Source organism: Giraffa tippelskirchi, chromosome 11, assembly GCF_054371585.1.
Source record: "Giraffa tippelskirchi isolate mGirTip1 chromosome 11, T2T-mGirTip1v1.2.pri, whole genome shotgun sequence".
In the NCBI taxonomy this organism is placed as follows: Eukaryota; Metazoa; Chordata; class Mammalia; order Artiodactyla; family Giraffidae; genus Giraffa; species Giraffa tippelskirchi.
The window spans coordinates 145,354,071-145,375,080 of NC_137285.1; the positions used below are offsets into that span (position 1 = coordinate 145,354,071).

The 21,010-nt window shown below is 48.0% G+C and overlaps 2 long non-coding RNA genes across 2 annotated transcripts; both read left to right on the forward strand.

Moving 5' to 3' along the window:
• The first annotated feature begins 5,619 nt into the window (after nucleotides 1-5,619).
• Nucleotides 5,620-11,601, forward strand: LOC145525463 (uncharacterized). Its single transcript, XR_014068223.1, has 4 exons — nucleotides 5,620-5,678; nucleotides 5,989-6,058; nucleotides 9,074-9,133; nucleotides 10,064-11,601. It is a non-coding gene; the product is annotated as an uncharacterized LOC145525463 (long non-coding RNA).
• Nucleotides 11,602-13,568: 1,967 nt separating this feature from the next.
• Nucleotides 13,569-19,938, forward strand: LOC145525466 (uncharacterized). Its single transcript, XR_014068226.1, has 5 exons — nucleotides 13,569-13,634; nucleotides 13,945-14,186; nucleotides 16,517-16,719; nucleotides 17,653-17,837; nucleotides 19,038-19,938. It is a non-coding gene; the product is annotated as an uncharacterized LOC145525466 (long non-coding RNA).
• Nucleotides 19,939-21,010: the final 1,072 nt, after the last annotated feature.

The window sequence follows — 21,010 nt, forward strand, 5'->3', positions numbered from 1 at the left end:
CTGAGGGTACTAGGGTACCTGTCAGGGTACTAGGGTACCTCTGAGGGTACTAGGGTACCTGCGAGGGTTCTAGGGTACCTGCGAGGATACTAGGGTACCTGTGAGGGTACTAGTGTACCTGCGAGGGTTCTAGGGTACCTGCGAGAGTACTAAGGTACCTGCGAGGGTACTATGGTAACTGCAAGTGTTCTAGGATACTTGTCAGGGTACTAGGGTACTTGCAAGTATACCAGGCAGGAAACTTAAAAGTGTGATCTAGACCTGGTAGGGTATGATGAGGAATGATGAGGACTATGGCAAGAAAAAACACAATACTCCCTTTGAAGCTTTTCATATATTTTAGTTAAACACGGAGCTAACAAAACCAAGGGCGGGCTGGTTAGTGGCCTCCTGAGGACAGCCCCACTCCTCCCACTCGCTAACTCTCCAGCCTCCTTCCAGGCTTTTGCCCCTCCTATGTCCACCATTTAGATCACACTTCCATTTCCCCGTCCACATTCTACCCCTTCTCAGAATTTCAGCTCAAGTCAAGTCCCACCCCCTCCAAGGAGACCTCCCTGACGGTCCCAACCCTCAGGGACCTCCCCTCCCACATCTCCTGCCATCTTTTGCCTATGGGACCCACACTTGTCCACCACTGCAGGATGTGTTGGAGTGCATTTGACCTGGGGCAGACTTGTCTTCACAGCCGCACCTCAAGCTGGACCTGAAGGGCAGGACCCGGGCTTAGGTCATGAGATTTCAGACCTAGAAAGACACTCTTCAGGTTCTCTACCCTACCTCCATGATTCCACAGATTTTGATCAGTTTTCATTCAGGTCCTGGATTCATCTCATCCATACCAAGGTTGCCTCAGTGGCTAATGAGTTTAGGGTTGGAATACAGGACCCCTCTCCCAGTGCCCTGACTTTACAACAAGCAGCCACAGAGCTGACAAGGATCTGTGTGCTTCCAAACAGCCAGGCACCTTCAGACACCTTGGCTCATTCTCCCCAGTACAGAAACTGAAGTTCAGTTGAAGAGAGTTAAAACTCTGAGCAACCCCAAATAAATAATAGCAATAGTTATACTTACCAATTGCTTCCAGTGTGTCCAGCCCTGTTTAATCCTCACATCAACTCTAGGAGGAAGCAATTACCATTACTCCTGTTTTACAGATGGGCTGCCTCACAGAGAAGTCAAAAGACTGGGCCAAGGTTATGCCGCTAGGAAGTGCTGAAAAGGAATTCCCTCAGGTTCAAGGCAGAGCTAGGAATGACCTCCAGCGTCTATGTCTTCCACCCCTGTGGTTCCCAGGTTCGGCTCAGCTGTTTCCGGGTATTGTTCAGTGCTGTCCTCTTCCTAGGGGCCAAAGCACCTTGGGCTTCCTTCTCCATAACAACTACCACAGGCAATTATCTAGAAACACAGCTCGACCGCCCCAGCCTAGACAGCCTGGGAGGGAGGAAGCGGGTCATGCTCATATCCATATCCCAGCACCCAGTCCAATGCCAAGCATGTGGGAAGCACTGGGTGATCATTCTGTTGAATAAACAAAACTCCAAGTGGTTGAAAGACAAAACTGATGACGTGCCCCCTTTTTTGGGGGAGAGGCAGCCCACCCACACTGGCCTCTCTGCACTGGCCGCCCCAGTGATTCCATTTCCACCCTAAGAGGATGTGTGACTCAGGCTGATCTGCTCCCAGCTCAGGCTGCTCCTCGGGACTGTCCCTGCAGTAGGGGATTGTGAAGTCATATTGGATTAAGACCTGCTCCAGCTGTCACTGGTGGTGGAAAGCTCGCCTATCAGGCAGCCCAGAAGGGCCTCGGCATCTAACGGAGATTTGCTAATAAGATCTGGGTTGGTGAGCTTTGCATCCTATTAACACGGGGGAAGTGCGGGCCTGTCTGTCTGCTGGAAAATTGCAAACACAATAGAAAAGTCGCTTATGAATATTAATGGCACTGGAAACAATGCTGAGAGAAATTGTTGATGTGATTGGGAAGCCGGGAGGGAGCTGTGGGGGGGGGCAGTCTCTCTTCTCTCCCACCCATGCCTGTCCCTTCAGAGCTGCCTGGAAGCGATAGGTCTGCCTGGCTGTCACAGCTAGATCGAGAGCAACCAGCCTGATGACCCCAGAAGGAAGCCTTGAGCCTGATTTCAGGGTCCAGACTTTCCTCCCCTGATCCATGCAGGCCAGTCCAGTGTCAAGTTTGTGGAGGCTCGTGGTGAAGTGTCTGAGAAGGAACTCAGGCTCCCCCGTTTCTCCTCCCAGATTTTTCAGGTAGGACGGGCATCCCTCTGAGACTCTTTCCTGAAACTAAAACTTGTTTAGAGGAGCTGCCAACATGGAACACCCAGGCAGACCAGTGTGCACGCGTCTTTGCACAGCTGACACCCGAAGAAACTCTCAGCACAGCCCAGAGAATCATCAAGTCCAAAGCACACTTGGCGAGCACTCCTACCCACCACCCACAGTTCCAAAACCATGTTCTGAGGAGCCTTAGGGGTCAGGAGAGGCGCTCCATTGGAGAGTGGGCAGGCTAAGAAGGTTGGGTTGCAGATTCAAGCCTGGAATTCAGATTTCCAATCCCCCCTTAGCTCCCCGATCTGAAGCTGAGATAAACCCTGAGGACCCCAGGGTGAGTGAGACATGATCCCTCCCCCGCTAGGAACTCAGAGTCGGACAGGGAAGGCAGGTGTCAGTCACACGCTCATCCCATCACAGACCCCCTACTGAGGGCTCTGACCCCATAATTTGTGTCCTACCCGTCACAGACCCCCGTATGAAATGGATAATGGCCACGAGCAGACGGTCTACAGGATCCGAGTGAGCTCAGAGGGGTGATGCCCAGTGCACACAAGTCCTTCCATTCAACGCCAAGTACAAAGCAAGGCCTTTTCTCCACCAGCTGGGCAACTTCGCAAGAGCGACAAACTCCTCGGAGCTCCAGCTTCCCCACTTGTAATCTGGCAGTAGAATACATATGTGTGTACGCTAGTTCAGGCGTGTCTGACTCTTTGCGACCCCATGGACTGTGGCCCGTCAAGTTCCTCTGTCCCTGGGTTTCTCCAGGCAAGAATATTGGAGTGGGTTGCCATGCCCCCCTCCAGGGGATCTTTCCAGCCCAGGGATAGAACCCAAGTCTCCTGTGTCTCTCACTTTGCAGGCAGATTCTTTACCCTCCTGAGTTATCTGGGAGGCCCAGAATACGTACATGGTGGGCTTAAGATAGTGTAAGTACAGTGTGCAGACCATTCTGGCATGCAGGAGGCACTCAGTACATCTCCAGTTCCTTCTTTTCTTCTCTCCTTGTGTAGGGTGAAGTCCTTCAAGCATCCATTCAACCTTCTTCTCTGAATGGGTCCTCCCCACTTTTTAGTCCTTCTGATCTCTGTGAGACTGATCCTGCCCTCTAAGGTGGGCCTGTGAGTCAGGCTTGGCCAATCAGAGTGCCGTGTTGCCTGTCCATACTGATTGGTTCAGAGATGGGCTTGTTCCCTGACTGGGCGAATCAGAGGCAAAGGGGCTCAACTTCAGGACTTTGGCTGATACTTGCTGGTTCTGCAAAGGCTCCTGAGAGGGGCTGGTATACCCCCGTTGCTGCTGGCAGCCATTTTGTGCCCAGGAGGCAGGTGTCATCTGGGAAAGAAATCTTCATCAAGGAAAGCTGAGCCAGGAGATGGGCAAAAATAAGATCTTTGGATATGTTTGTTATACAAGCCAAAATATTCTTTTTTTCTTTAAGCCAGTTGGGTTTCTGTCCCTTGCTATTTGCTGAATGAGTTTTAACTAGCCCATTCAGCCACATGAGGCTTCTGTTCAACTTGAACTTGAGCTAGCAGACATCCCATTTGCTCCTTCCTCACTTATACCTCCTACCCAACTCAAGGATCTAATTGCCTTGAAAGACTCAGCATTTGGGAAGCCTCAGTCTCTGTTTCTGAGATTACTCATCATCTATCCACTATTCCAACCTGGTGTCAGCTCCATCTGCTTCTCAGCCACAGCTGGAGTGCAGAGGTGTAGACCTTCTCAGGCTCTGGGGAGGGGGTCCCAACCCATCCCTCTGTATATACTCAGCCTGGGAGAGTGTGGAAAAGTGTGGAATCCAGCCAGGCTACCAAAACTTAGCCTTGTTGGGGGTGGGGGGAGGGTCATGGGAGAGGGGTGACTTCTTGAGTTAGACCAGATTCCCAAACTCGCCGCCCACAGCCAAATTCAACCTGCAGCTATGTTTGTGTTTCACAGCCAGTCTGTGTTTCAGTCTTTTTTAATTTAAATGTTTTTAGGAGAGAAGTGTATCTTCCAGCTTATCAAAGACCCACAGTTCTGTGTTTCCCACACCTGTGAAGCTCCATAGATTTGTATAACATGCCTTGCCTCCAAGGTGACTTGAGGCTACAACCCCTGGTGAGACCTCCAGCTGCCTTTCCTGCGGGGCCATGAAGAGGGACTGGGTGAGGGGGTCGGTGGTTTCTGTGTTCCAAGGTTACTTGGCACAAGGTGGGGAAAGGCCAGTATTAATCATGAATTATCAATAAGCCTTCAGGGGGTATACATGACCTCTCTTGCCTCTTCTTGTTCCAGCACACAACAGACCCAAGCTTTAGGCCTGCCCAGACCCTCTGTCAGTCTCCCTGATGCTGGTTTTTGTCTGTCTTCCAGGGCTTCTCCCTGCTTATGCTCACCTGTTCACCCACAAGTGCTGGACCATCCCACCCAGCCCAGGGCCCCAGGAGGAACTTCTCCAGGCAGCAGGATGGGCCCAGTCTGCCAGTTTGCATTGTATTTCTGGGATAATTACTAATGGCACACATCATTTTTATTAGCTGAGCTGTCTACATTAAAATGATAGATTTTTTTGTATTAAAAACATCCAAAGGAACTGCCATCACAGTAGAAGGATAATTTTCCATTTAGTTTAAGAGCAGATGGTTACCGAAATGTTCAATGTAAATAAATTGAGACTCAGTTTAAGCATTGGGTAAACATATCAGAAACTTCCCTGTCTGCTTCAAGCCTCCTGCCCTCTCTGGCTCTCCCAGCCCCTCCTCAGGCCTGAACTGAGCTCCACCCCACAGTGAAGGGAATTCTTCCCCCAAACCACGTGGGAAAGTCTGGGCCTCCAGGAGTGGTGAGAGTTGGACCGTAAAGAAGGCTGAGCACTGAAGAACTGATGTTTTTGAATTGTGGTCCTGGAGAAGACTTGAGAGTCCCTTGGACAGCAAGGAGATCAAACTAGTCAATCCTAAAGGAAATCAATTGGATATTGATTTTCCTTCCTGAATATTCATTGGAAGGACTGATGCTGAAGCTGAAACGCCAATACTTTGGCCATCTGATGTAAAGAACTGACTCATTAGAAAAGACCAAAAGACCAATGATGCTGGGAAAGATTAAGAGCAAAACAAGCAGGTGGCAACAGAAGATGAGATGGTTGGAATGGCATCATTGACTCAGTGGACATGAGTTTGAGCAAACTCTATGAGATAGTGAAAGACAGGGAAGCCTGGTGCGCTGCAGTCCATGGGGTTGCAGAGTCGAACATGACTTAGCAACCAAACAACAGCAACAGGAGTTGTGAGCCAACAGATGAACAATGATCTCCTAGGGATCCACCCTAGAACTTGGGGTGCTACTAATGTTGCTACAGAGACTGCAGCTTGGGAGATCGAGAAGCAGGGTGGAGAGAGGCAAGGACTATAATCCCATCTCAGAGCAATGGTCTGGGTGGGAGTCAAGAGACTTGGGTGCCCGGCACTGGGAAAGTGTCCTCTGCTCTCAGGACCTTCACCTTCCACTGAACAATGGGGCCTTGGATCAGCCGTAGCTCCCAAAGGAGTTAAGTGGGAGAGAATATTTCATTTTAAAAAAAGAAAGAAAGATTTAGCAACCAAAGTGTTTGGGGAACATTGAGTTAAGCTGATTTCTTTATTGCAAGAATATCTACTGTGTTAACATGGATTGTATTTCTCTATGTGTGTGCGTGCTGACTCGCTTCAGTCGTGTCTGACTCTTTGCAATTCTATGGACTGTAGTCCTGCCAGGCTTCTCTGTCCATGGGATTCTCCAGGTAAGAATGTTGGAGTGGGTTGCCGTGTCCTCCTCCAGGGGATCTTCCTGACACAGGGATCAAACTCGCGTCTCTTACATCTAACCTGCATTGGTAGGCATGTTCTATACCACTAATGCCACAGGAAACCTCTTTCTTCAAGGACAAGTGACTTTCTCCACTGTAGTCCTTGGGGAGGGCTGGATTCTTTCCATCGTGGGGTCTTTCCAGTGCCTTTGAAGCTACTCTCTGTTGGCAGTCCCTTACATCACCAGTGTGGATGTCCTGTCCTAGTGCCACCAACCTCTCCTCCTGGGAAGGATTATGGTGTTAGAGGAGCTGTCCCCTTAGCCTGAGATTTCAGGCCTATGACTCTGCAGAAATAGGAAGGTACAAGCTCCACCTGCCCATGCTCTGAAACACCAGTAATGGTTTTGATGAAACTGAAAAGGAAATCAAGAGTGTCTTTTCCACCTGTAAACTGGGTCTCTCTCTTAAGAAAATTGAAACGGAAAGAGGACCAATGACAGGATCAGGGTCCAAACTAAAAGACAAGCTTCACATAAGGATCTCTGTTCAGTGTTATGTGGCAGCCTGCATGAGAGGGACATCTGAAGGAGAACGGATACATGTATATGTGTGACTGAATCCCTTTGCTGTCCACCTGAAAGTATCAGATTATTAATTGGTTATACTGCTGCTGCTGAGTCGCTTCAGTCATGTCTGACTTTTTGCGGTCCTGTGGACTTTAGCCCACCAGGCTCCTCTGTCCGGGGGATTCCCCAGGCAAGGATACTGGGATGGGTCGCCATGCCCTCCTCCAGGGGATCTTCCCAACCCAGGGATCAAACCCGCGTCTCTTATGTCTCCTGCATTGGCAGGCAGGTTCTTTACCACTAGCACCACCTGGGAAGCCCCGCTGATCATTTACACTCCAATATAAAACAAAAAGTTTTTTAAAAATTAAAAAACTGATCATATTTTTTAAAAGACGAAAAAGAGAGAGAGATGAACTTGCAGACAGAAACACTGAGTATCAGAGAGGAAGAGAGAAAGGAAGGACTCTCAATGACGTGGCCGACAATGCTGGACTCTAATGGGATTACCGCTGAATTTACTTATCTCTTTGTGATTTTTCTTAGTGTTTTCCAAGTTGTCTTCATTGAGCATGTTTCAGTGTTCTTTCTAAACTAATGCACTATTTCAGACAGACCAGTCTGGGCCAGCACAGTAGGTAGTCAAGAAATGTTCGTTGATCTTTTTCTCTTTTTTTGAAAATAGAAGCCATGTTGTCCTCAGATTCTCAGCTGTGGTGCAGATCCATGGGTCTGGAGTGTCGGGGGTGGGACAGGTGGGAGGAGCCTGTGAGGTCACCTGTCCCCAGGGCTACTGTGCTTTTTCAGATACAAAACCTTTTCTTCAAACCAAACCTTCTTCAGAAGCCTGGAGAAGGGGAGAGTACATCTGGGTAAAGCCAAAGGTGGGGGTAAATAGGGGTTCCCCAGGTCCTGAAACACCACCTTGGAGTCCACAGACCTCAGTATGAAAGCTATCATCTTATGCCTGCCACCCCATTCCCCAAACACACACATTTTTCAGATTGAACATAAAAGGCTCACATTGAAGATACCACACAGCAAGATGGTAACCAAACCAGATTATAGCCAGAACTTGTCCAGGATGGCCTCCCTTGGCCTTGACCGATCTATCACAAACAAGTCATTGTGGCCATGGGGAGGGGAGACCCTGACTGTCTGAAGCCCATCAGGACCCACCCTGAAAGCCGGGGGTCAGTGAGTGTTCCCAAATCACATGTGTCAGAATATCAGGGTACACTTGGTTATAAAGGGGGAAGAAGGCACTGGAAGGGGCAGCAATACAGCCAGGACAGAAATTTCTTGTTAGTTCTATTGGACCAATGTCCCTGCGTCTCCACTGCTGTATCTGTCATACGGTGATGGTATATTTCTCTTCCTGGAAGCAGACTGTGTCTCGTGGCCTCTCCCACCCTGGGGTCAGCAGGGGGCAGTGGATAGTCAGGAGACTGAGCTCTGCCACTGACTATATGTGTGCCTTTAGCTAGACACTTTGCCTCCCTAGGCTTGAGTTTTCATCATCTAAGGGAGTAAGATTAGATCAGGGATGGCAGAGAGATTCACTCAGGGGTTGTTTGTTGATGTTTATCGCTAAGTCATGTCTGACTCTTTTGTGACCCCATGGACTGTAGCCTGCCAGGCTCCTCTGTCCATGAGATTTCCCAGGCAAGAATATTGGGGTAGGTTGTCATCTCCATCTCCAGGGGATCCTCCCAAACCAGGGATCAAATCCATGTCTGCTGCATTGGCAGGCGGATTCTTTACCACTGAGCCACCAGGGAAGCCCACTCACGGGTTAACCTTGATCAGCTGGCAGAGACTGCCTGGAGAGATTGCTGAAAAGGATACTGAAGCATCACCTGCGCTCATGGGAAGGTGATGGGGGTGTGCTTTCCCCACATCCAGGAGTCCAAACTGGTAGCAAGTCTCTAGGCAACACTTCCTATACTATAGGAATCAGCAAAGCCTGTCCTGGGCATTCTTGTGAACCCTCTGGAATCCTAGGACCTCCCTCTTCCCTCAGCTTTGTCTCCCTACTCTGCCTGACCCAAAATTTAGGGGTCATCCACTCAGAATCTGAGGCTAATGAGCTTTTGAATAGAGGGACCTCAGATGGTCACCCCTGGACAATCCCCCCAAGCTGCCCAGCCCCTGCACTGAGATCCAGGAGAGAATCTGGAAGGGAGGGTGTGACTCACAGGTTGACCTTACTCTACACAGTAAGTGTGTGTTCCTGAGAAAATTGCACTCAAATTGAATTTTTATAAATGGAATCCTATTTGGGCAATGATTTACAACACAATTTCTGAGCTACTTTATCTTCATTTTGAAGTAATGTTCCTAACGTTTTAGTTTTAGAACTCCCCTTCCTTTTTTAAGCACTAAGAATGTTCCAGGGAGATGATGCCACAGAAACCACTCCTACCCTCTCGGTTTCTAGGAAATTGAAGCCCAGAGATGGAAGAAGACGAGTGTTTGTCAAGTAACTGCAAAGTCTCAGGTACCATTTTAGCTTTTTATATGCATCATGTTGCCCAATTTTCCAACAATTCCATGAGATGGGATGGGTATCGTCTCCCCTTTACCGATGAATAAAGTGAGGTTCAGGCAGGTTAGTCACTCAGTCACATCTGACTCTTTGCAACCCCATGGATTGTAGCCGGCCAGGCTCCTCTGTCCATAGGATTCTCCAGGCAAGAATATTGGAGTGGGTTGCCATTTCCTCCAACCTTGATCAACCCAGTGTCTCCTCTGCCTCCTGCATTGACAGGCGGATTCTTTTACCACTGAGCCACCTGGGAAGCCAGTGGCTAAGATGGTAAAGAATCTGCCGGCAATGTGGGAGACTTGTGTTCAATCTCTAGGTTGGGAAGATCCCCTACAGGAGGAAATGGTAACTCATTCCAGTATTCTTGCCTGGAGAATCCCATGGACAGAGGAGCCTGGCAGGCTCCATTCCATAGGGTTGCAAAGAGTTGGACACGATTGAGCAGCTGAGCCTGCACACACAGGCAGACTAAATAACTGGCACAGGGGCGCACAGCTCCTAAGTGGCTGCTTCAAATCCCCGAGGACTTCCATTGCTCACTCCATTCTGACCTGTGACCTGTGACGGCCTGCATGACCAGGCCCCTCTCTCACGCCCCTCTAACCTCACTGGCCTCCTTTCCAGTCCTCAAACAAGACACCCCAGGACCTTTGCCCTTGTTGTTCCTTTTGCCTGATTGCTCTTCTCACTCACCTTATCTGGCTGGTATTCAGGTATCACAACTCATAACTCACGTCTCCACAGACTCTTACCTTCCCAACCTCACTTACCTTCCCAACACACTTTCTATTATACTAATTTACTTTGTTCTCTTTGTAACACTTATCACTGTATGAAATTACTTGTTTTTGCTCATTTATTTATTTATTGTCACCCTACTAGACTACAAGTTCCATGAAGACAAGGGCCTATCTCTTGTTTCCCTCTGTATCCCCAATCACTACAGAACCTGGGATGCTCAATAAATCTTTCAGGACAAACGAATGTAGCAGAACTGGGTTTTAAATCCAGACCTACACAAACTCTGAAGCCCAAAGAGCTTCCCATCGCACCCCAATGTGCTCATGTTTTTAAAATTACTTTTATGCAGTTATGACCAAATGAGACAGCATATTAAAAAGCAGAGACATTACTTTGTCAACAAAGGTCTGTCTAGTCAAAGCTATGGTTTTTCCAGTAGTCATATATGGATATGAGAGTTGGGCTATAAAGAAAGCTGAGCGCAGAAAAACAGATGCTTTTGAACTGTGGTGTTGGAGAAGACTCTTGAGAGTCCGTTGGATTGCAAGGAGATGCAACTAGTCCATCCTAAAGGAAATCAGTCCTGGGTGTTCATTGGAAGGACTGATGTTGAAGCTGAAACTCCAATATTTTGGCCACCTGATGAGAAGAGCTGACTCATTGGAAAAGACCCTGATGTTGGGAAAGATTGAAGGCAGGAGGAGAAGGGGATGACAGAGGATGAGATGGTTAGATGGCATCACCGATTTAATGGACATGAGTTTGGGTAAACTCCGGGAGTTGGTGACGGACAGGGAAGCCTAGCATGCTGCGGTTCATTGGGTCGCAAAGAGTCAGACACGACTGAGCGACTGAAATAAACTGATTCCTCAATGGAAAAGTTCTCTGAACTTGCCTTTGAAATGCAACATTTTGGAGTTTGTTACATTGGACTAGCACAGATGAGAAACTCTCGTTCAAATAAAATGAAATTAAAAATACAGATCCAGAGATAACCATGGCTCTGGAAGATCAAGAAGACTCCATATCCCTTGGAAGAACCTCAAGGGGAGCAAACGGCTTGCCCCCAAAAGATTTCCTGTGACCAGTTCCTCACTAGACCAGCCCACACTGACAAGAATTGACTGGATCATAACTGACAAGCCTGGGTCCCCAACACCTGTGGAAGAGCAACTTTATAGCATCGATAGTAAAGTCAACAGCTCCTTCTTTATGTGCCCAGAGGGTAATTGCTGGCATAAATGATCATCAAGCAGAGCAGGGTGAGAGGCCAGGTAAAGAGACAGGCACTGTGCCCTGGGAAGAAACAATGCCACGTCTGGGGCTCACTTCTCAAAGTAAGAACCATAGCAACCACACAATTCCAAGCACCATACTGGGTGCTTTACACTTGCTATTGAAGACCTATTTTACAGAAGAGGAAACTGAGGCTCAGAGAGGTTAAGACTCTGGCTCTACATCCTCCAGTAACAGAGTTGAAAGTCATAAGTTTATCATTATAAAAAGCCCTTCTTTTATCCCTCGTAATATTTTTTATTCTGACTTTGAACAAATATCTAATTTGTATTTATAGAACCATTGCAACATTCTTATAATTAGCATGTGCATAGTGTATATTTTCCATCCTTTTACTTTTAATCTATGTCTTTACAGTTAAAATGAGGTTTCTGTAGATGGTATATAGTTTGGTCTTGCTTTTTTATGAAGTCCAATAACCTCTACCTCTGGACTGAAATGTTTAGACAATTTATATTTAATTGTAATCATCAATATGTTTGGTTTACATTTATCATTTTGATATTTGTTTTCCATTTGTCTCATCTGTCCTTTGTTCTTTTTTCTTTTTTAACTACCTTCTTTTGGACCAGCTGAGTGTTCTTGTAGTATTCCATTTTATCTCTGTTCGCTAATTAGCTGCACCTCTTTTTTTATTTTTAGCAGTAATTCTAAGGTTTAAAGTACACAGGTTTAATTTGTTTAAGAAATCTTAAAACACTTTACTTCCATTTCTCCCTTCTTTTCTTTATAGGACTGTTGCAAACGTTTTACTTCTATTCATATGATAAACATCATAATACAAATTATCCTTTAAAGAATTTTTTTAAATAAGGAAAAAACCCTTACGTTTTTACCTCTTCTGACACTCCTTGTTTCCCTTTCTTCCTCCCTTGCAAAAAACAAAACAAACAAAAAAAAACACCATTTGTGGTATGTTAACACATGCTGGCACCCCACTCCAGTACTCTTGCCTGGAAAATCCCATGGACGGAGGAGCCTGGTAGGCTGCAGTCCATGGGGTCGCTAAGAGTCAAACATGACTGAGCGACTTCACTTTCACTTTTCACTTTCCTGCATTGGAGAAGGCAATGGCAACCCACTCCAGTGTTCTTGCCTGGAGAATCCCAGGGATGGTGGAGCCAGGTGGGCTGCCATCTATGGGGTCGCACAGAGTCGGACACGACTGAAGCGACTTAGCAGCAGTAGCAGCAGCAGCAACACATGCTCAGCACAGAAAACTCGTTACCACATTTAATTCTTACAAGAACCCTGACACAAGTTACTAACCACACGTACTAGATGAGGAAACTCGGGAATGAGAGAGGGAAATCCAGCCCTTGAGAGAAAATGCACCCCAAGATGTGCCCCTTAGGGATGAAGGGCAGGGGCACTTGGGGAAGACAGAGGGGGCCTGGGGAAGGAAGGAGAGAAGCCAGGAAAGGTCAGGCCTGCACCAAGAGGAGCACAGGCCACTGGACACTCCCTCCTCGGGGCCCAGCCCTGCTCAGAGGGCCCCAGGCCTGTTGGCATTGCCTTCTCCCAGTGGCCCGCAGGACCCTAAGGCAATCAAAGGGGAGAGGCAGAAGAGATGGGAGGCCGAGACCTTCCCTCTGTCGGGGACTCTCAGGGGGGAAGCCCTTGCCTCTCAGAGCTGGGAAGCCTTCTCTCCTCTCCCTCTGTGTCCTTGTGGCAGATCCCCGCTCTGTCAGCCTCTGACTTGAGTGGAAATTTCACTGTCTGTTTTCTCCCCCAGGTCTCACCTGCCTGAGCACACACAGTCGCATACATGTGACCTGGGGCACCCAGCGCTTTGCATTCTGCTTTTTCACATGTGACACATCACCTCAAAGATTTTGCCATGTGTCTGCACAGTCTTTGCTAAGCTCTTCTAGGTTTCCTTTTTTCTTTTACAAAAGTCCTTTTTATCACTGCACGATCCTCCGTGGAGAAGACAGACCCAATGGCTGACCCAGTTCCCAAAGGCCTGCTGTTTAAAAGGTTTCCGGTTCTTCCCTGAGGCAAGGGACGCCGCTACCTAGGGTTGTGCTTGAGGTTTTTCTCTGAAGCTTGGGGCACTACACCTTAGGGACCTCCAAGTCTGTCCTCCACCCCCCAAAGGTGCCAGGCTCTGCCACGACACCACCTCCCCCAGGAGAGCTGGCCCAGGACAGGCGGGCCCTTCTTCATTCATTCACTCATTCATTCCACAACTGTTGCCAAGCTCCTCCTGTGCACACAGACCCAAGCCACACATTGGGAATGGGGCACCCTGGAGATGAAGACAGCAAGTGAATGGGCAATTCTGACCTAGAAGGGTTTGTGCTTGATGAAAGGCTGGTGCTCTGGGAGCAGAAGGGCTGCTAATCCTGCAGAGAGCTTCCCAGGGGACACACCATCAAGGCTGAGATGAAGAGAATGTGTGGGAGGCAGCCAGGTAAGCAGACAGGGGGTCCAGGAAGAAGGGAAAGAGCACAGGCCAAGGCCCAGGGGTGAGAGAGTGCACCCTTCCAGAAGCACTAAAGACTCCCCATGTGATCACAGCCCAGGGGATGAGGTGGGAAAGAGCGAGAAAGGAGACTAGGAGATAGAAGGGAGCAGGTACCAAGAGCCTGTAAGCTGTGATAAAGTGTTGGCCATTATGCTGAGGGCACTAGGGAGCCACTGAAGGTTTTTAAGTAGAGGAGAGACCCAACCAAAATTGAACTGTAATAAACTCATCCTGCCTTCTCATGTTCTTTCCCCAGCAGCAGGTTGGGCACAAGGGCAGTTCAGAAGAGCCCGGGGTGCATCCTGAGTCAGAGTTGCTATAGGGAACAGAGTGAAATCATTGTGAAGTCTTAGAGGAGAGCAAGGATCGGAGTGAAGGACAGGTGACAGCTGGGCTCCTGGTAAGGGACCCTGCGAAGAGCAAGAGCCGGGCAGCTGGAAGACCCTGAGCTAGGGCACATCCCAAAAACTGAGGGCCGAGGACGGAGGTCTCAGGAAGGTGGGCTCACCTGAGCATCCTGTCCCCCACCCCCACCGGGGATCCTAACTGCGCAGCAAATGGAGGGCAGCACTGCCTTGGAAACTCAGGCTTCCCATCCCCACTTCAGGCACACCCTGCTCCTCCCAGCTCACAGTTGCCATAGTAACCATTAGAAGCACCGAGATCTCGCAGAAGCTGCAGAATGGCATTAAGCCTGTCTGAGTGGCAGGTGGGAGGATGAGAGTGTATCCTGGTACTCCCATGGATGGAGAGTCCCTGGCCTCTCTCACTTTTCAGGACAGAAGGACAAGGAGCCAGAGTGGTTAGAAGTGTGATGGGTTGTGGAGTTCACAGCCCTGCCTCTTCTCTCTAGGCCACAGGCTGACCCTTAACCATGGCCATTTGCTAAGAGGGGCAGGACTGGCTGGTTGTTTTAGTGACTAAGTCATGTCCGATTGTTTGAGACCCCATGGACTGTAGCCCGCCAGGTCCTTCTGTCCACAGGATTTCCCAGGCAAGAATACTGAAATGAGTTGCCATTTATTTCTCCAGGGGATCTTTCCAACTCAGGGGTTGAATCCACAGATCCCCTGGAGAATAAAATGGCAATTCATTTCAGTATTCTTACCTGGGAAATACCATGGACAGAGGAGCCTGGTGGGCTACAGTACATGGGGTCACAAAAGAGTCCGATTGAAGTTAGGACTCAATGGAACCTTCTCAAATGCCTGAAACACAAAAATCTCAACAACTCTTCTTCTGTGAATGGTCTTAGAGCAGTAACACAAATACTTCACGTGCACAGTCTTATTGAGCGCTTGCTACAAGACCAGGAAGTACATGCTTTCTTCTCTTCATTGTACTGAAGTGGAAAGCAAGGCTCTGAGAAGGCAAGTCATTGCCCCAGGTCATGCATCCAGCAAATGGAGCACCCAAGGGAGGCCCAAGGCAGTCTGAACATCTTATTTAAGAGTTATGGTGATTATCCAACAGCTGCCTACGAGACTCTTCTGTAGACAGGGAGCTCATTCTCTAAGGGAATAACACTTTGCATTGCAGGGGAGTCGAAAGACAGGTCCTTCTTAACTGTAAGTGGAAGCCAGCATCCCTGAGCTTGCCTCTCCTGGACCCAGGTGTGCCACCTGGACCTTGCAGAGTCTGGCTGCCATGCCTGACAAGCATCAGCCACCAAGGCGATGCCCTGACCCCCACCATCCTGGAACAACACTCAGCAGCTCTAGAAGTTCTTCCATAGTGAACTGTCAGATGGTTGATTAATTGATTGATTGGTGTTTGGAGCTCATTCTGCAGCCAGACACAAGGCTGTTAAGGCTCAGTCGATGGCAGGGACCAGAGGCTGTGTACCTGGTCAAGGTCAAGTTCACCGTCTGTGCCTGGGTCAGAGAACTATGAACAGACTTTCTGCCTGTGTAGCTCCAAAGCCCTTCCAGGGGTCATGCTGCAACCTTGGCCTCATTAGCACATGATGCTCACCAACCAGCTGGGCCCATCTGGTTTCTTATTAATCCAAAAGTGAGATGGAGGAAGCAGCCTTCTAGGGAACCAGCAGCCTTGGATAAAACAGCCTACAAGCATGCCAATACCTCCTTCTCCCTGCAGCCAGGAAAGGATCTTGCCCTCCTCTTGGCTGTGTCCTCCAAATCCTTCCCTCATGGCCAGACCACAGAGCTTTGCCTGGTGACCAAGCCGTGCCTCCTGCAGGGACAGAGGAGAGGCAGGTGGGACGAAGAGCTGGGAGCAAAGGAAGGGCTTTGAGGGAAGGGGCATGGCAGGGGGCAGGGGAAGCGGATGTTGTGAGGTCATCCAACATCCAGCTGCATTCAGCTGCCACACCTGCCTCTTCCCTTTGGGTAGCTAATTTTCATTTTGTACCCTACTTTCCTTTGCACAGGATAGTCTTTTTTTTTTTTTAACTTTTTATTTTGTGTTAAGTGAAAGTCTCTCAGCCGAGTCCGACTCTTTACGACCCCATGGACTGTATATTCCATGGAATTCTCCAGGCCAGAACACTGGAGTGGCTAGCCTTTGCCTTCTCCAGGGGATCTTCCCAACCCAGGGATCGAACCCAGGTCTCCTGCATTGCAGACAGATTCTTTACCAGCTGAGCCACAAAGGAAGCCCATTTTGTATTAAGGTATAGCCAATTAACAATGTTATGACAGTTTCACATGAACTGCAAAGGGACTCAGCCATTCATGTACATGCATCCATCCTCCCCCAAACTCCCCTTGCATAGGCTCTTCTTACTTTGTAAAAAGGCACTTTTGCCCCAAATCCACATAACCTAATTCAGTTTCCCATTCCCCATCCTTCATGGCCCATCTCAGGTGCTGTCTCTCCTAGGAAGCTGGCCCTGACCCCCGCAGTCTGAATAGACCACTCCTCATTCTGACTTCCTTGGTGGAACCATTGGTGAACAGGTCTAATCATTCCTTTGATACTAGAACTTCTTGAGGGCAAGGCCCATGTTTGATTCATGTATAATTCATCCTTTGTGATGCTCAGCTCTTGTACAGATAGCAAGTTCAAGGTAAGTATGTTGAATGAAAGGACACATGAACGGAGGAATGCATTTTTAATGAAAGGATGGGGTCAGAGTCATAGATTCACTTCCCTGGGAAGCAGGGAGGCAGAGTCTGGTGTGCAGGATGTTTACAGAGAGTGTCCTTGGGATCCACACCTGTGGAAGGAAGGGGAAGGAAGCAGGACTGGCAGAGGAGAAGTCAAGCTGCAATGCAGTCTAACAACAGCAGTCTTGGTCAACACTGCATAGAGCTCTGGAGCGAAAATAGACCTTCAGAGCTGTCCTCATAGACTGAGACGGTCAGACCTTTATACGTACACATCCATCAATCACTGGATGTGAGCTGCGCTGGGAAGAGGCATGATCTTCAGCAAGGCAGCTTTCTGTAACTGAGATAAGCCTTGAAGGAACTGATCTCTAAAAGCTCTTTGATACCAGTCCTCCTAGCAGTTGGGACCAGAAATTCTTTATTGCAAGGGGGTCTGGACAGCACATCATAGTATCTAGAAGAGGTGGACATGACGAATAATTGACAAAAACATAGTTGGACAGATGGACAGTTAGGATGAAGGGTGGATTCATAGATGATACGTGAATGGATGATTAGATGAGTTGATATCTGGATAAAAATAGATGGATGGATAAATGGATGGATGGATGAATGGATGGATTTATGGACAAATGGATAAATGGATGGATGAGTGGATGTTTGAGCAAATGAGTATCTGGATGATGGATACATGAATAAATAGATGTGTGGTTGCATAATCTATGCATGGATGATGGGTGGATGGACTCATAGATGAATCTGTGGTTGATGAATGGTTGGGTGGATGATTGGCAATGGATGCATGAACAGATGATGTCTTCTCAACATTTCACGTCATTTATGTAACTGGACCCTCCCAGTTATTCACCTGCTTTTTCTTTTTCCCTAAGGCGGATTCAAGGAGGGCCTTCAAATAGTATTCTTAGCAAGTGAAATGATCTAGAGAGTGGAAGGGAACCCTTCAGCATCACCACAGAACATGTAGGGGCTCTTGAAGACTGCTACCTGGATGTACAGCCAATACCTATAACTTATTAATACAGATGTGACCCCTGTCCCATGACAAGCACACACGGTGAGCAGTCAGCAGCAACCTAGACACTATGCACGGGTGCCGTGGGTGGTGAGAGTCCCTCCCCTGCCACGGGAAAGAACAAGTCAGACTCAGGGAGGATGGGGGGTGCGGGGGGTCTCTCCTCCCACTAAAGACCAAGCCTGGGTACCCCCTCAGGCCATGTCACTCTTTCACCTGGAGGGACAGGACTAACTTCTGTCAATGACAGCACAAAGCCCTTCTTTTTATTTAAAAAAATGCCTTATTTTTCTCCTAATTTATATATTTTAAATTGAAGGATAATTGCTTTACAATACTGTGTTGGTTTCTGCCATACATCAGTATGAACCAGCCATAGGTATACACATATTCCCTCCCTCTTGAACCTCCTAAAAGCCTTCTAATATATTTTGCGTTTTGGCAACTAATCCCCAGCCACTGCCTTTATCTTGATGTCCAGCCAGTGGGGGACACTCATGGTGTCGGCTTGGGTCTCAGAACAGCATTTGGAGGCCACAAAGATTAGGGCCATCTATCAAGGGTTGGTGACATTGACTGAGGAACCTTGCTGCTCCATGCCTGTGGGTGCTATGGGGGGAGGGCAGGTTTTACTCCCAGCAGGACAGAGCCCACAAAATAATTTGGACCACATCTGGGTGAGGGAATCACCTAGGATGGTTGTCCCTCCCTCTCTCCCTGGGCCATGCTCCTCCTAGCTTGAGATTCTTTTCCCTCCCTGTAGGATAATTTTCCAAAGCTAGAGGTCCTCCTTTGCAAGACAGTGAGGCTGGATCTTCTCTGGTCTCAGGAAGCGACTTAAGATGATGGAATATGAGGGCAGGGGGAAGAATAGCCCTAATTCCCTACTCATTACGTGAACCTACTGCACAACCTCCCAGCCTCAGCTCACATACTCTCCCGGTGACTAGACACCCATGACTTACCTAGGCAAGCTTCTCCATCCTAGAGTTGCTGTAATTGTTTAACAATTCTTCCTTTTATCCCATCTTCCATCTCCCATCTCTGGGGCTTATGGTCAGAAAAAAACAAGCTGGATCTTTCTTAAACCAAAAGCAGTTCTAGGGCCAACAATCAGCTTTTCTCCAAACCAAATCCATATCTCATACAAACAACCTCCCTCATTCCCTAAGACAATGTTCCTGGCTACCTGAGGACTGCTTCTTTGACTGTGTTCCATTTTATCTCTTTTTTGGCACCCAGTAGAACTCAGTACTCTCGGAGTGGCAGACCAGATGGGAGACAAACAGAGCTCTCTCCTCCTTTCTATTAATCCAGGCCCAGAACACGGCAGCAGTTTTGGCAGCCACGTCATTCGAATGATGCATTACGACCCTATGACAGCTAAAATCTTAGGTCATTTTTATATTTGCTACTGATGATCTAGCTGTCCTCCTATTTAGTACTGCTGTAGATGTTTCTTTGAGAGTGCAATGTCAGGACCCGTCATTATTCCTGCTACATCTCATCTTATGTTAGGTTTAGTCCATCACTCAGTCCCACGAAGATCTTTTTAGATTCTGGCTCTGCCAATGAAAGGAATTTATTATCCCTCCCAGCCCTCTGCCTTCTGCCAATTTGATTGGACAGATACTTTTAGGGCTCTAAAGGGTGGGAGTTATCTCCTCATTGGCTTACTAATCCCCTGTAGACAATCTCCAAAATAGCCCCCAATGATACCTGCCTCTTAGTATCCACACCCTGTGTAGTCCCCTCCCATATTGTACTAGAATTGGTCTGTGTGACCAGCAGAACACAGAAGAAGTGACAATATTTCACTTCCAAGATCCCATCAGAGGCTCTCTTGTGCGCACGCGCGCGCTCACTCTCACTTTCTTATCACTCTGAGGAAAGAAGCCATGTCATGAGCAGCCACCTGGAATGGCCCACAGGGCCAGGAACCTAAGCCTTTTCCCACCAGTCAAGTGGGTGAACATGGAAGTGGATTCTCCAACCGGAGTCAAGCCTCTGTTGACAGCAGCATCAGCTGGCGACTTCACTGTAGCCTCGTGAGATAACCAGAACTACCCAGCCAAGTCTCTTATAGAGTCCTGACCCTCAGAAACCTTGAGAAAGTAAATGTTTGTTGTTTTAAGCTGCTAAAGTTGGAATAATTTGTTACACAGCAATGGATGACTAATACACCCCCTCACTTACATCCAGAGAGGAAGAGTTGATAATTAGGTTGTAGGTCCCAAGACAACAGAGGGCCACAGGTACTGTGGGCAGGAGCAGAGGGCATCTTAAAATGTGATTAACTCTTTCCTCTTCCTTTTCAGTTCATATCATCTGATCAACTAACCAGCCTGGAGTCTTCCCTTGCTGCCTGCCCCACCCTGACCCCACCGTGAGAGTAGACCAGACTCTCTAGCTCTGTCTTTGGGGACCTTCTCTCCTCTTACTTGTGCTCCAGAAACGAGAAGCTATAACCTTCTCTTGCACGGGAGGGGGCTTAGTCTCTAGATATGTCTTAGAACCCAAGCACATTTTAACTCTAGCTTCAGGCAACTGCCTAGTTTGGGGCTTAGAAGGAGGGAAAGTTCCCTCCCCTTCCCACTTAACCCTCGAACTTTACTCCGTGTGGTTCAGCCCAGGTTACCAGAGAGCTCTTCACTGGGTATTCAGACATCAATACAGCAACTAACAAAGTGGCAATTTGACTTCCCATTTGCTCTTCTCCCTTGGGACCTTCATGGGGCAGGCTGGCCATGATGCAAGGCGGAATTCTGGCCATACCCACCTCTTTAGGCCAGAGCATCCAAGCTAGTGAGCTGTGAATAAGTTTTGGATGTGCCCCAGATATTGATTTCCTCGAGCCTTGAGGTATTCATCCCCTCACAGTCTTTGGAGCAGCCAAGTAGAGCCCGAGACAGCCAGATTCCAGGCCAGTCACCTTCGGCTATGAGCAGGCTCAGGATTTTCGCAGTAGACTGGACAAATGTTAACCTTTCCATGAAAGTCGTGATGTGGAAAAGAAAGTCAGCAACACTTTCCTCAATAGATATCTTTATTCCTCATCTCTCCATCTTGTCCAAGTGGATAACATGACGTATCTTGTCAAATTTTTGCTGATTTTATAATCTCAAATGAATTCATAAAGTCATCATCATTAATGACTGAAAACAATATATAAAAAGATAATCATCCAAAAAAGATAATCATCCAAACCATTATAC